Source organism: Impatiens glandulifera, chromosome 1 (genome assembly GCF_907164915.1).
Source record: "Impatiens glandulifera chromosome 1, dImpGla2.1, whole genome shotgun sequence".
NCBI lineage: Eukaryota > Viridiplantae > Streptophyta > Magnoliopsida > Ericales > Balsaminaceae > Impatiens > Impatiens glandulifera.
Genome location: NC_061862.1, coordinates 12393563 through 12407305, shown reverse-complemented (window position 1 = coordinate 12407305; position 13743 = coordinate 12393563). Strand labels below are relative to the sequence as shown.

The following is a 13743-nucleotide window of genomic DNA, read 5'->3' as shown; positions in this document are numbered from 1 at the left end:
TGTTATCTTTGATTTATATAGTCAATTTTGATAACACAATTAGAGAGTATAGTTTAATAACATTATGTCTAAGACATGTATGTTGCGCAACTTTGTCTTTTGTAGAGAACATATTTCTCTAACAATATATTATTATTTTTGCTATGCATCATAATATGCACAATAATTTTTGTATTTTATTAATAAAAAATTATTTGCCCCACATTGGTGTTGGTATCTTTTTAAATCACACACATATGTATGAAATAAATTAATGATTTTCTAATCACACAATTCTTTAACAAATTTCCTTTTGTTATACTTATTATTGTGAATATTGAAATGAATAAATCATTCATAAATAATTTATATATAAGTGATAAGAACATTTATTTATATAAATCATTCTTTACCTAACCTCTACATGAAAAATTAAAATATTTATTCCAACATGTTATTTATATAAAATAAATTAGCGTATATAATCAAATAAATATTCATCATCATGCCACATGATTTCTATAAAAGAAATTAATATTTAATCAAATAAATATTCATCATGTCACACGATTTCTACAAAAGAAATCACAATGTCGCTTGCACATTCGTTTGCAACGGTTGCACATTTGCATGTGATAATGTTGGCATATTTTTCTCTTTAAAAACAAATAAAAGAAGGTATTGTTATTGAAATCAAGAACCAAGTAGGCCCTCCTCTATTAATGCGCATAATACCGAGTCTTGTTTTTTACTCTTCAAATCTAAACTACACTAGCTTCAACTTTCAGCTTTAGTATTTCTAAAACTGGACCTTTTGTTTTGGAGACAAGATGGGGAATGATAGAATTGAGTGAATAAATCAAATGTAATAAGTTATTTGTAAAATAAGTTAAACATTTATTGAGACAAATGTATTTTCATTATATATCTAAAAGAGATAAATATATAACACCTATATATAGAGTAACATTTTTGTCTATCATTCATTCATGTAATTAGATTTGATCATCTCTATAGAAAACCCCAAGTCATTCTATGCTAGCTGTGACACAAAATATGTCAGTGTTTTTATGTGGCATTTCATAGGTAACCTTAAGAATCGACGATATTTCCATTGGAGAGAGCGGTTGAGCTCTTTTGGTAGGGGATTTCCAAGAACGGGCTGTACTGGGATCATGTTGGGGGTTACTAGAAAGCAAGTTTGGAACAACCGGATAGAGTATTGTTTTTGAAATATGAGAATGTGAAAAGTGATATGAAAGTTTGGGCGAAGAGGGATTGGCTGAGTTCATGGGGTTCCCTTTCTCTTTAATTAGTCTTGGAGAATTTGAGGACTAATTAAATGGAGAGTTTAGTCTTCTCTCGAGGAGGACGGTGAAAATGAAATACAACCAATATTTTAGGAAATAAGAAGTGGATGATGATTGAAAGACGAGGGAGAAAATTGATCGGATTAGTAAATAGAAACTTAAAGAATATTAATAAATATATTGCTCTTCACAACAAGCACCAGTGGTCTAGTGGTAGAATAGTACCCTGCCACGGTACAGACCCGGGTTCAATATTGAACCCGGCTGGTGCATTTATATATATGGGTGGGTGACAATGATGAAATTGCCTTCTTTTGGCTTACTAGGGTCTGCCATACACCATCTTCTTAAGATGATAAAATGGGCTTTGAGAGTTCTTCCCATCTTTTATTTTTTAAACTTGAAAAATGTAAGCCAAATAATTGTCTCTAATTTACATTAATTAATCCATCCACACATGACAGACAGTTTGGTTTATGTTTTAAGATGATGAAGATACAACGGTAGGATTTGCAATACATACCAGATTAAGCCATTGGGTTCTGCTTCATGTTTTGACATATTATTCAAATTAAGATCAGGTGTAGTTTGCATATATAGAAGCCAAGGGACATTTCCCAACCTGTTCCTACATAAGAAGTAAGCCCAAGTATATATGTTGGATACAAATATAAACTATATGAAAAGACTTACCTTTACCAATTCATTCCAAAAATATGTTCAGCTAAGTTTGCTAACTAACTCAAAGAGGAGACCAGTCTCTTCTGATTACTCAATTAATTCCATCCTTTCATTTTCACTAAGGATAACCGTGGTGCATCCAAATTCCAATAAGTTGTATTGTTATTTCCTTCTTGTTTCTATTGGCTTACTAGGGTCTTCCATACATCATCTATATAAGATGTTAAATGAGGCTAATGAGTTTTCCATTTTTTGTGTTAAATTGTGATATACTTTCCTAGGACCACCATCTCCTTATGTTATAAGTTGTATTGTTATTGCCTTCTTCTTATTTTTATTTTTCCATTGGCTTACCAGGGTCTGCCATACATCATCTATATAAGATGATAAATGAGGGTTTCCATTTTTTGTGTTAAAAAAACATAGTTTCCTAGGACCACCCTCTCCTTGTGTTATAATTTGTGTTGTTATTGCCTTTTGGTTATATTTTTTTTTTACCTATATATACTTCTTTTATCCAATTTCAAATAATCAACATAACTCAATATCTAATAATCTGAAATTGAAAATATATAAAATAAACTTGATAAGAAGACCGTAGTAACTAGAAATCACAAATGTTTGTCTCCACTTACATTTATCCATAATACATTCACACATTACAGTTTGGTTTAAGTAGAAAGTTGTGTTTTTAGAAAGTTGTGTTTTAATTCATTGGTTTATTGTATTGTCCATAAGTTATTTATAGAATAATTCTTCATTATTCAGTTGTTAGGTTAGATGTACAGTAACACTAGACAAATAAAGCAATAATACTAAATAGTATACATGTCCTAAACAGGATATCAAAATTTGGACTACACATTGGTGGGATGCGCCAGGCCCAAGTAGAAGTGCAACGCTTAGGCGACGCTTGAACAGCCCCAATAGCAAGCTACTGTAATGGGCCACTCCCCCTAAAAAAATTAATTTAATATCGTGTGAGCCGATGGCCCACGTATCAGATATTAAACTGATAAGAACAGATACTACACTTGATCTTAGCCAAAAGGCCGAGAAAGGTATGATTATTTCAGACCTGGACTATCCATTTTATATTAGTTTCATATTCTTTCCCAAGTTTGAAGTTCCAATGTGGGACGTATTTATACAATCTTATGTGAGCATGTGGAAACAAGGCAAAATAAAATGCAACAGAATCTGCTTGCTTGCTTATTTATGCTTTTATAATTTGGAAAATAATAATAAAATAAAATGCTTTTATCATGATCTTATTTTATCTATTGCATCTATTAATTTCAAAACTTCTCAAATAATTCAAATATCCTAAAAAAACAATATTAACCAAACTAGATAATGATCACATAACTCTAATTTAAACTACACTCAAATAAAGAAAATGAAAATTATAAAATACAAATAAATAAAAGGGGACAAAACATTCAAGTGTAGGTTTGAGGATGTGCCAAAAAAATAAGCTTTAACGACTTCACACAATCCGACCGCCCTATCCTTCCCAAGCTCGATATCATCTTCGCTGATCTTCACGCACTATTTGGTGTTGTACTTGCTCGTGATCATACAAACACTCCCTGTGTAACCGTGTGGCTCAAACTTCACCTCGTAAATGATGGGGACTCGAGCTTGTCCATAAGGTATCCCCTTCAATTAAAGTGTATTTGCACATGAGTTTTTCCTTGTCCAATGCATCTATCCTATATTTTCACATATTTAATTGGTCTGTCTGTAAAAATTATATCAATTAATAAGAAAAATGATTTTGGTTATCTTCTTATAATCATTGATTGGTAATTAACTTTCACTTGTATCTGCTTGATGCTTCCGACTTCACCATCCCCTTCAAGGAATTCGATGCTCTTTATGGAGGCTAGGCTTGGGACTGAGGTTGTGAGAGTCAAGGATCAAGGCCTTGAATAATCTCTCTGGTGTAACTTGAGTCTTGAATTCCTGGTTGATCTTCACAACACCCATTTTTTTCTTTTTCAAATGAGTGATCAGCTGATGAAGAAGAAAATGGGAAAAGATTGATTTGTTATTGGTAGATTAAAGTAAAGAGATTGGAATATAAATCAAAGTGGAATACTTGACTTAAGCTAATGGAAGATGGGGAGATGACCTATGAGCTAACTCCACTAATCTGGAGACCATAGTCATTAGTTATTACTACAAAAACCGTGTTCGTGACCCTATAGAACTATGTTAGTTACCTACATTAAAAAATAAAAATCATAGTTTAATAAATAAATAAAAAAAGACAAATATATTTTAAGTAATTTATCTTAATTAACTGGTGTAACTTTTGTTAACATTGTTTATTATAGCCTTTCTTTTAATATAAAATCATATTAGTACTGCAATGTTCTACCCACTTAAGTGTTTATTTACTTATTAGTAACACATTTATTTAACTTTGTTTTCTGTGAATTTTTTATTTTTTATTTGAGGTGGTTAACATAACTCTACCGTCATAAAGTATAATGTTATTGTGCTAACATAATAGCATTAGATAATGTAGGCAATAAAGAAAGACAAATATTTTAACGTGGTTCACAAAGATAAAATTTGGCTACGTCAAACAAATAGAGATAATATTATTGAGAATATGGTTATAAAGATAATGATATTTTGACAGATTAGGGTTATGACACGAGTTTATATAACATTCAGTTTCCCCCTAAACCCTAATATTAATGGGATGTTTCTAATTAATATTATATCTTTGTCTGGGTTTTTGGTAAATAAAAATATATAGTTTACTAAATTGGTTGTCTGAAGACAATGACTGCATAATCGTAACTTGATTTTCATCCACTTGTTTTGTCAAGGTGAAACATTGTTTCTACTATGTTTCTCCTTGAGGGGAGATGTAAAATAATTATACAATTTAATAAATTATTAATTAATTAGATAAAAACTACTAATTAGTTTTAATACATATTAGTTAGTTTAAAACTAATTAGTTAGTTTTAAAACTCTTATATCAAGGAGATGTAATTGTTTGGATAATAACTTCAATAATACAATTTCCAGTTTACATATTTCACTTAAAAATTTTAACATGGTGTTAGAGCTTCAAAGTTAAAAATCTTGGAGAGTTTTTCACTGTCTCCGTCGATGGTCGTAGCAACCATTAACGGAGGGCTTTATTCTATATTCTACTATTGTTACAGAAAGAATATTTGAGTAATTCTGACGAAAAAATCGTGCTCTCCACTAATGCATGGGATGTTGCGTGCTCTCCACTAATTCATCATATGTAATATTTTATAAACCAAATCTAATAATACTTTATATAAATTTTAAATAGCCTTTAAATGTTACATTATTCTTTAGCTTATCAAGGGATTTGAGATGATAAATCAATTCAATTACTAGAAACGGAATATATATATTTAGCTTACATTATTCTTAATTGTTCCTGGAATGAATTTCGGTTGATGGATCTTCCAATCTAGCACAACCCTTAATTTCACTTTGGGATTTCTCACTCTATTAATCCTCTATGTCGATGGGGAGACAAGAAAGATGTCCTACTCCTACCTACTAAATGTTGTAACCCTACTAATATCAATCGACATGTATTAAGTCCAATGGGCTTGATCTAGTGTAGCACTATGTAGATTGTGGACCATAACTATATTTATTAGATTTCGGTTTTTATAAATCAGTCTCTCATAGATATTTAAATAACCATTTTTTTTGTCTCTACAAATTTATTCCATAACCTACGTACCCCATAAACCTCCTTAATACCATATTTGATCACTTTAGTTTAGGTTTATTACATAATAGCCCAACACTATAAATATTGCACTAAATGCCCAATAATTATTGAATTAATTATAAAATAATCCAACAATCTCCCACTGGGCCGAATATGCAAATCCAAAAATAGTGTAATCTTATTGCTAGCTTGAATGATTATTATAAACTTTAGGGTATCCCTTACAATCTGGTCCATTAACTATATTAATAAAGGATCATAGCGACTTTAGTTAGCATCATCGTAACTAAACCTTCCATGGTCACATTACCAACATAGCTAAATGGCATAGATAAATTATGGATGCATATCATGAAAATACATGAATTAGATCACCAAATGTCTATTTTCAACTCGTCCACTTTAAGAGATTAAAAACCATTTAACTTTAATTGAGATAATAAAATGAATACATTGAAAATTACGATAAAAATGATTAAATACTAAGGATGTGAATTGCACTACACGAAATATAATGTTGTTATCAAATAATATATTGATATTATTAAATGAAATACTTTACGTCTACAAGATAATATTTTACACTTGAAAGTACAATCTACGTATTTAAATCTTCAAAGAAAGTTTTGATCGATAGATTAAACTTTATCATCTATATTTTGACATATGTCGAAAAATAAAATATTTCTATGAAAAATGTGTAATTGTTTACACGAACAAAAAGACATTTTATTCACTCCTCTAACTAAATGATTTTTGAAGAGAATTAACTATGATGTAAAAAATTTATCCGCGCAGTTCTCTAAAAGAATATAATTTTGAAGGATTACAATTCAAAGGGAATATGCCAAACAAAGAGTGAAATACTTTTATTTATAAAAACGTTTTTTTAAGTATAATTCAAATAATACATTAATAAAAAAATATGAATTAAATTTTCATAGATAAGACAAATTCAAAGTTTAAACTCAATTGTAGGGTGGCTCCGTTTAGAGGACCCAACAAAAATAGGCGTATGCCACGTATTGCAAAGAACACACGGTATTCTTTAGTAAAAGGCGAAAGAATAGTTCGCTTTGTGTTCAATGCTTGGCTTCATAGTTTCCTGTAATCACCAACTCCCCACTAATAATAATATCGGATCCCTATTTTCACTTCATCTAACAATGTGGGACAACACACTTTATTTTTTTGTTATTATTGAGCCTTATGGTTTTTCTTCTTCTATTTAAAGGATATGATCATTTAATAATATTTTTAAGAACTTGATACTTTTTTTATGTATATTATTTTATCAAACTTATATATATCAATGTTAATAACAAACTATTACAATGAATTATTAGTTTAGCTTCAATAAAAAGAATTTTATTTTAAATATTTGATTTTCACAAAATTCGTTTTAATTTGGATTGAAGTTATTACTACGAGGGTAGTTATAACTCGTACTTTCAAACAAGGTATATGACTCGTATTTGATAATTAATAAACGTATGTTATATTCATTATGACGAATGTTACTTATAATTAATAGAGGCATCGACACCTTCAAGGGCGGGTCTATGTACAACTCGGGTAACTCAAAACAGTTTGCATGCGAATGGAAATAACGACGTGGAGAAATACCGTCGCTATTGAGTTTGTCGGTCGATGAAGAGATCTAGTGACCGTAAACTACGTATGTTTTGTTTATTTACTTCATATTATTATCATTCTAGCTATTGTTATCATTCTAGCCGGGTACATTTTATAGAAATAACATAGCCCGACTATATTTTAAATTCTAGCTCCGCCCTTGAACACCTTATCAACATGACATAAGGGGTAGCTCCCCATTCTTTTTCTCTCCATAAAATCAATATTCCCTCAAAAGAAAACCCCATAAATCGAGGGCATTCTTTCAAGGAACCTCATTCTTTATATAGAAACATGCGTTCATCGAAAAATGCTCTAGTAGTCTTTCACAAGAAATAGAAGATGTGCATTCATTTTCTAAAATTTATCCCATATCGATCCTCTAACTCAAGAATGAAGTAGTTTTAACAAGGAGAGCGGGAAAAGCTTATGTCCCTTCGGGGACATCCGATAAAATTGGAACGATACAGAGAAGATTAGCATGGCCCCTGCGCAAGGATGACACGCACAAATCGAGAAATGGTCCAAAATTTTTTTACCGTTTTTTCTGTCTTATGCCTACGTTGGCGACTGGATACTAACCCTATCTATCATTTCCCCATTACTTCGCCTCTTCTAAAACCATGCATCAACGCTAAACATATTTTCTTTTATCAATACCTATCAATAATTTATTGTCACAAATTTCCTCATACATTCTTAGTCTTTTTAACAATTATCATTAACATCAAATAATGTAGTTTATTCCAGATTAAGAAAAAAAATTGCCATACATAATTTGTGATATTCTTTGCCATGACTCAAAGCACAGCCCTCAATAAAGTCAACTAAAGTCAAGGCCATCATTTTCCTTATTTCCTTCTATCTTAATTTCCTTCAAATCTTTTTTATAACAGGAAATACTTTTTATAGACAATAAAATATCATGCCAAATGAAACCAGATCTCATTTGTTATTATTTTGTAAAATAGTCCATTCATCATTTATAACATTTTGTAATTTTTGTAATTTGAGATGATTATTTATTTATTTATTGGTTGTTTAAAATATATATAATTTCCAAGAATTCCAGATAATTGTTACTTTTTTAATTGGATGCATATAGAAATATTTGAGGTGCATCAGATAATATATGGTTTCTAGTGATATTGGACACAAAATCATCTAACCAAGTAGGAATTTTCCTTTATTCATTCAAAAATTCAAAATTTTGTGTTTCTGAATGAAGAGTTTGTAATTCATAAAAAATAAGAAAATGAATCAAGATTATTATTTCCATAAAAAATAATGTCTCTTGAGACAATAATAATTTCAGTTGAAGTAAAAAAACCCTAAAACCCTTTGACTAGAAGAGTAACCAATAAAAATACCTTGATTTTCTCTCTTTACAAATTTAGTTTGATGAGGGATGTTATTTTTAATATAATAAAGGCAACCGGATATTCTAATTTAGAATAGTCAAGATTTTGTTTGTATAATATGTAAAAGGACTATCCCAATTTAAATATGTGAGGAAAGCTTATTAATGATATGAATAACCATTAATATTTAAAAAGACAAAAAAAACATAATAACATTTGTGCTTGGAACATAAAAAGATTTTTTAATTTGAAGAAATTGTTGACGATTACACTAAATTATCCTGTCTTGTTGTGGAGTGTAAGTGCACTCTCTCATTTAGGCTATTTTACTTTGTTTATCTAATGGTTGATTTGAGTGTTTTTCAAATTTCGACTAGCCAATTTGTGCAGATAGTCGTTGGGTCAAACTAAGAGTCTCTTTGATATCCTGGAAAACAAAGAAATATAGTACTTGGTGGTCGACGTAACAATAATGACATTTGTCGATATGCCACAACCTGTTTACTAAGATCATCGTAGATTATTAATGCATTCACTCTATTATCGCGTAAATATCCGTGGAACCCCCAGAATTTGGGGTAAGAAATTGCAAGGGAGTAGTATCCGAAGCCGAATATTGTACCATGACCATGAAAGTTTTAGACTATTTCACGCTGATCTTATTATTATTATTAGTATATTATTAACGTCTTGTATTTAATAGAATTGTATTGGTGTTATTGATGACACTCATGTACAAGTACACCCTAAGGTAACTGAGTCACTAAATTGACATAGTGAAACTAATTATACAACTAAAAATGAATGGACAGCTGCTATTTTTGTGATCGACTGTGTTTTTCGAGAAACGCATGTTTCTATATAGAGAATGAGGGTCCTAAAAAGTATGGCCTCGATTTATAGGGTTTTTCTTTTGAGGGAATATTGATTTTATGAGAGAAAAAGAATGGGGAGCTACCCCTTATGTCATGTTGATAAGGTGTCCAAGGGCGGAGCTAGGATTTAAAATCTAGTTGGACTAAGTTTTTCCATAAAACCTACTCGGCTAGAATGACAAGGGACCGACCGTCGAACTCAATAACGACGGTATTTCTCCCCCGTCGTTATTGTCATTCGAATGCAAACTATTTCGAGTTACCCGGGCTGTACATAGACCCGCCCTTGAAGGTGTCGATGCCTCTATTAATATAAGTAACATTCGTCATAATGACTATAACGTAAGCTTATTAAATATGAAATAAGAGTCATATATCTTATTTGAAAGTACGAGTTATAACCACCCTCATAATAATAACTTGTACTTGTAAGTTTACCCGCATCTTCAATGCCCAAACCGAGTAGGTACTCTTTGTGAGTAACGGATAGGAGAGTGTCATATTCCCTTTTCTTCCAATATTCATTGTCGCCGCATCTCTAGTTGATCTTGTCGACGACATGTTCTTCAATCTAGCTTTGATACCAAATGTTGGCTTTGACTATTGGATCTTTCTAAGAACATGTATGAAGATATGAAACTCTGAAAAATATATATTTGTTAAAGAGGAAAAAGTCTTAAGAATCTTAGGTGTTGTATATTCAACATTTACAAACCACCCTTATATAGGAGTAATTAGCTTATAAATCATAAATTACTTATACATTTACGCTCAAGCCCATTAATAATTAAATAAATCATAATTGTATAAAAGACAATAAAGGCTTACAATTTTCAATTTTCTGACAATCAATGCTTAAACTCACAAACATAAGGAAGGTGGGTGGCAATGAGAGGAATTTGTGGATATTGAGTTTGTTTCTTTTGAAAAATATCGACTTCGAGAAAAGGAACACATTCGTGTGGCGTGGACGAAAGAAGAGGATTCAGTTCTAGATTGTTTAAGGTATTTTTAGATCTTGTTAGAATGGAGAAAGCTAGGGCTTTGAGCCATGTCGTGCCGGATTTTGGGGCGCTACATAAGATTATGTCGTTTGGATGAGGTTGAAACTCTTCTTGAGCTAGTATTGTGCCTTCCAAGAATGAAGGAGTGTGCCAAAAACCTTGGTATTGGAAAAGCTCTATGAAACTAGTCCATTCATTGTTTCTTGGAGCTCCTGAGATTATCTCTTTGAACTTATTCTGAATTGTTTCTGGTTCCCTACCAAGTGTAGTATAGTCGAAGGAGGATTCAAGCTCAATTGGGTTCATCTTGATTCACTTGGGTAAATATTATTAGAGAATATAGAGATATGGAAAGATAAGATGAAAGACATTGGATGAAGTTAAATAATTCTTCTATCTCTTGCAATGTTAAGGATAAGGAAATAGTTTCTAATTAATTGCAATTTAATATTCAATAAACTTAATTACATGAGTTACAAAAAAATTTAACTTTCTTAATAAATGCTCTTTAGTACTTATTTAACCATAAAGTCAAGGATTCCATATGATAACTTTGTCTTAACAAAGCAAAGTTGAATATTTTCTCCCAATAGGCATTACAATTAATAAATTATTTATATTAAATATAATTTAAAATAAATAATCTATAAAACATGTCATTTTAACTTTACTACAAACAATAGCTTTAGTAGTCTTTGTAGTCCAATTGAAACATGTCTTAAAGTAGTTTTAGATCTAAAGTGGCCATATATTTTTTGAGTGGGTGCTCAAATAGATATTTAAGATTTGAGAATTTTGAAACAAAAAACGTGTTATTTACTTGACAATACTTTCATTAATATTTGAAAAACCAATAGCGTAAAAATGATTTTATAAAATAGATGAAAAATAATATTTATAAAGTCTTTATAAACTTATAATAAATTTTATAATAATTATATGAAAATTTGATCATAGTTATATAATAAATTTGATTCAAATATTTAGGGAACTCTGATTTTGTCTACTTATGTTGAATTCCATATGTATTGGTTGCGTTATAATGTTTGGTATTTGATCTTTATTTGAGTGAATTTGAAGTAAAGAGTTCTGTGATCATTATCTAGTTTGGTTAATATTGTTTTTTAGGATATTTGAATTATTTGAGAAGTTTTGAAATTAATAAATGCAATAGATAAAATAAGATCATGATAAAATCATTTTATTTTATTATTATTTTCCAAATTATAAAAGCATAATAATTAAGCAAGCAGATTCTGTTGGAGCTGTAAAGTTTGATTTTATTTTGCCTTGTTTCCACATGCTCACATAAGATTGTATAAATACGTCCCACATTGGAACTTCAAACTTGGGAAAGAATATGAAACTAATATAAAATGGATAGTCCGCGTCTGAAATAATCATACCTTTCTTGGCCTTTTGGCTAAGATCAAGTGTAGTCTGCTTGGGCCTGGCGCATCCCACCAATCTGTAGTCAAAATTTTGATATCCTGTTTTAGGTCATGTATACTATTTAGTATTTGCTTTGTTTGTCAAGTATTATTCTATAAATAACAACTGAATAATGTAGGGTTATTCTATATATAACTTATGGACAACAAACCAATGAATTCAAACACACTTTCTACTTAATATTTGTTATTTCTAGCTACTATGGTCTTATTAACAACAAAAATTATAACATGAGGAGAGGGTGGTCCTAGGAAACTATGTTTTTTTAACACAAAAAATGGAAAACTCAATAACCTCATTTATCTTATATAGATGATGTATGGCAGAGCCTAGTAAGCAGACCCTAGGAAAGTATGTTTTTTTAACCAAAAAAACAATGGAAGAACTCAGTAGCTTCAACTATCATCTTGTATAGATGATGTATGGCAAACCCAAGTAAGCCAATTTGGAACTAAAGTAGTAATTTTCTTGTTTTTTTTATTGGCAAACACAAAGCATTATAAAAAAGATTGGCAATTATTTAGTGTCATGTTTTTTTTGGAATTTTTATGGTTAGACCTGTAAATGAACGGAATTTTAGATTAGTAAATGACAAAGTCAATCCCAAAAAATGCTTGTTTACATTAATTTACTAAAATAGTGATGGAAGAAGAATGATAAGTTGTTGAAATAAATCATCTTCAATTAGGGGGAGAGAACATAAACATAAAGAGATTGACAACAAAATTACAATGCTATCAAAATCTAATAAGATTTAAATATATTACTCTTTACAACAAGTATTAAGTATTATTTCACTTGAGTTCTTCTATTTTATATTTTTATTTCTTTAAAACACAATTTCCACTTAAACCAAACTGTAATGTGTGAATGAATTATGGATAAATGTAAGTGGAGACAGATATTTTTGATTTCTAGTTACTATGGTCTTATCAAGTTTATTTTATACATTTTCAAGTTCAAATGTTTAGATATTGAGTTAGGTTGATTATTTTAAAATTGGATAAAACAAGTATATATAAGTAAAAAAATAAAATATAACCATAAGGCAATAACAATACAAATTATAACATAAGGAGAGGGTGGTCCTAGGGAACTATTTTTTTTTAACACAAAAAATGGAAAACTCTAGCCATATTTATCATCTTATATAGATGATGTATGGAAGATACAACCAATATATTTAAATTATACATTTAACATTCTTTTATTAAATTTAGTGATATGGTGCCATGTAACAAGTAATATTTTTATAACTTGCATCAACCATGTAATATTTACCTACAAAACAATACATAAGTTTTTTGTTGCATATTTTATTACATAATCGAAACAATGAAGTGAATAACACACCTTGTATTGGATGCGGAAAATCATATACTGGATTGTTTCGAACTTTGTCAAGGACCAATAAATCATGCATTTTCATTAGCGATAAAATATGTAAATATCATATTGTGGTAAGATACCGTTTTGACATTTTTAGTTGTATAACCAGTTTGACCACGTCAATTTAGTGACTCGATTACCTGTACTTTGTACATTAGTGTCATCAATAATACAAATATAATTCTATTAAATACAAGAAGTTAAATAATATGATATTAATAATATATAAAGCAAAGGAACTAATATCGTTAAACGTGGAAAATGATAAAAATTTTAGCTTAAATATTTTTTTTGAATGTTGTGGGAGCTTAA

General features: G+C 30.0%; 3 non-coding genes and 1 pseudogene across 3 annotated transcripts; 2 read left to right on the top strand and 2 right to left on the bottom strand.

The window, feature by feature from the left end:
* Positions 1-2837: 2837 nt before the first annotated feature.
* LOC124923179 lies at positions 2838-3035 on the bottom strand. The gene has a single exon (XR_007098188.1). It is a non-coding gene; the product is annotated as a U2 spliceosomal RNA (small nuclear RNA).
* Positions 3036-6695: 3660 nt separating this feature from the next.
* LOC124922863 lies at positions 6696-6810 on the bottom strand. Its single transcript, XR_007097915.1, has one exon. It is a non-coding gene; the product is annotated as a U5 spliceosomal RNA (small nuclear RNA).
* Positions 6811-7781: 971 nt separating this feature from the next.
* Positions 7782-7884, top strand: LOC124922994. Its single transcript, XR_007098037.1, has one exon. It is a non-coding gene; the product is annotated as a U6 spliceosomal RNA (small nuclear RNA).
* Positions 7885-11992: 4108 nt separating this feature from the next.
* LOC124923259 lies at positions 11993-12153 on the top strand (annotated as a pseudogene).
* Positions 12154-13743: the final 1590 nt, after the last annotated feature.